Source organism: Montipora foliosa, chromosome 8, assembly GCF_036669935.1.
Source record: "Montipora foliosa isolate CH-2021 chromosome 8, ASM3666993v2, whole genome shotgun sequence".
NCBI lineage: Eukaryota > Metazoa > Cnidaria > Anthozoa > Scleractinia > Acroporidae > Montipora > Montipora foliosa.
In genome coordinates this window covers 2,456,538-2,459,492 of record NC_090876.1, presented here as the reverse complement: position 1 = coordinate 2,459,492, position 2,955 = coordinate 2,456,538, and positions in this window count along the sequence as shown.

Genomic DNA, 2,955 nt, shown 5'->3' with positions numbered 1-2,955 from the left:
TATTTATTTTGCATAAAGCAGGCTAGTAAAATCTGTACCTTGCTTTGTTCGCATTTTTGAGCGTTAAAATAGAATTTTTGGGCGTATGTTCCTGACAGCAAAAGTCGCATATTTTAACGTCCCCCATCCAGATACTAACCCCGCTGGAAAGGTAAAAAAAAACTTTAGTAACATTGGTCTTGGAAAGGTGTCAGAAGCTCAGAGTACACGCTTAAGCTTGTGGTGAAAAAGAAGTTGTAAATGATCAACATATCGGCTTTGAAGCCAAATGTTTCTCGATTTCCTGTTATTTTCTTCAATCGTTCTGGGCTTAGTATTTTACTGAACCACATGTCTTCTTAGAGGGTATATAGCAAAGATGTCTACCACGGCACCGTAATGATTTACGATACCAAACAATGTCGTGTACTATTAGAGCTACATGTTGTGCAAGGACTTCAATCTCCTGGAAAAAACAAAACGCCGCTCAGTTGACAGTTATGGAAAAAAACACTGTCAAGTTACTGCACTACCACACGCAATGCGTTCTTACTTTAAAAAATATCCCGTATCTCCTCAATTCTACCCCCCCCCCCCCCCCAACACCTCCAGACTAAAAATCCCGTATCCCCACAATTTTTTTACCTAATTATCCCGTATCCTGATCGCTTCTCGGGCTTTTGGCTAAGATTAGTTTCTTGGCCAAGGACTACGGTCAAGTACTATTGTACAACGTACGGTACTTTTTCAGTGCCGTAAGGGGCAGGCACAGAACAGTTTCGGCTGTTTGTCTGTTCTCTCGAAAACGATGACAAGGGTTTTTTGGGTTTTTTGTTCAGCTCGAGTGTAGAATCAGGACGAACTGTTGTAGTTTCTGATAACTATCTACTACTTGTAGCTTTTGTTGAATTTTGAATCGATGATAGAGAGAGTTTTGGCGATCTCAATCCGGACTGGACTACTGGATTTAAGGATTTTTCTTAACGAGATTTCAAGTTATTGTGGAACGTTTGGTACCAAGTTACTGAAATCAAGATTATGGAATTATAAAATTCGAACTTTGGACTGGACTATACAACACGCAATTACGGAATTTTTGAGCATTGAGAGAAATAGAGCACGGATGTTGTCTTCTTCTCTTCGCCACGGCAAATTTAAACAGTTTGCAAGGAACTAAACCAGGATTACAGAACCAGACGTCGATTACAGGGCCCGGTTGTTCGAAAGCCAATCACCTTAATCCAGGATTAGCGTAAACTTTTGTTTCATGTTTTCAACTTTTTGGTCACAGTTTCCTTTGCTTATTTTTGTTTTTCAAGATTGACTTCTTCTAATATAAAGTTTTTCTGAATATCAGCCTTGAACAGCATTTGAGAGTAGAGGATAAAACTCGTTTTAAAACCCAGTTTCTGAACAACTGGCCCAGGATGATAAGTTGTTGAACTGTGATTTATAATAAGTTTTTCGGATGATTTAAGGCTGATCCTGTAATTTTTGGATGAAAGGAGTTAACGAAGCAAGTACAACTGTAGGATTTGAATTAAGTCTCCTTCCAAAAAATAGATAAATAAAAGATCCCGTATCCTGATAACCTGCTAATAGGGCTTCGTTGTTTGCATTTGCAAATTTAGTAACATTAGTAATGAGTTTTTACAACAAAAAACTTTAAGTTATATTACAGATGTATCTTTCTAGTAATCTTTCGCCATTTTCCGAAGTCTACCTGTACTTGAAGTTCACTGTAACTGGACAATTTGTGTTAACTGTTTGCGCATTCCACGGATACGCCCTTGTAGGCGTCTTGTTATAATTACAACAGGCTCACGTTTCGGTTTAACCTGCATGCTAGCATGCATATAGAGCACTATACATGTCCATATATAGTAATATGGTACCAATATACACTAACATACAATGCCATTCACTTAGCCTTTCTCACATTCACTTGTACGCACTCACCTTTACTTCTATACACTCACCTTCACTTTTATGCACTCACCTTCACTTTTACGCACTTACCTTCACTTGTACGCACTTACCTTCACTTGTACGCACTCCCCTTCACTTGTACGCACTCGCCTTCACTTGTACGCACTTTCCTTCACTTTTACGTACTCACCTTCACTTCTATGCACTCACCTTCACTTGTACGCACTCACCTTCACTTGTACGCACTCACCTTCACTTGTACGCACTTTCCTTCACTTGTACGCATTCACCTTCACTTCTATGCACTCACCTTCACTTGTACGCAATCACCTTCACTGGTACGCACTCACCTTCACTTCTATGCACTCACCTTCACTTGTACGCACTCACCTACACTGGTACGCACTCGCCCTCACTTGTACGCACTCACCTTCACTTCTATGCACTCACCTTCACTTGCATGCACTTACATTCACTTGAACGCACGCACCTTCACTTGAACGCACTCCTCTTCACTTCTATGCACTCACCTTCACTTGAACGCACTCACCCTCACTTGTACGCACTCACCTTCACTGGTACGCACTCACCTTCGCTTCTATGCACTCACCTTCACTTGTACGCACTCAACTTCACTTGTACGCACTTTCCTTCACTTGTACGCACTCACCTTCACTTGTACGCACTCAACTTCACTTGTACACACTTTCCTTCACTTGTACGCACTCACCTTCACTGGTACGCACTCACCTTCGCTTCTATGCACTCACCTTCACTTGTACGCACTCACTTTCACGTGTACGCACTTACCTTCACTTGTACGCACTTTCCTTCACTTGTACGCACTCACCTTCACTTGTATGCACTCACCTTCACTTGTATGCACTCACCTTCACTTGTACGCACTCAACGTCACTTGTACGCACTTTCCTTCACTTGTACGCACTCACCTTCACTTGTACGCACTCGCCTTCACTTGTATGCACTCACCTTCACTGGTACGCACTCACCTTCACTGGTACGCACTCACCTTCACTGGTACGCACT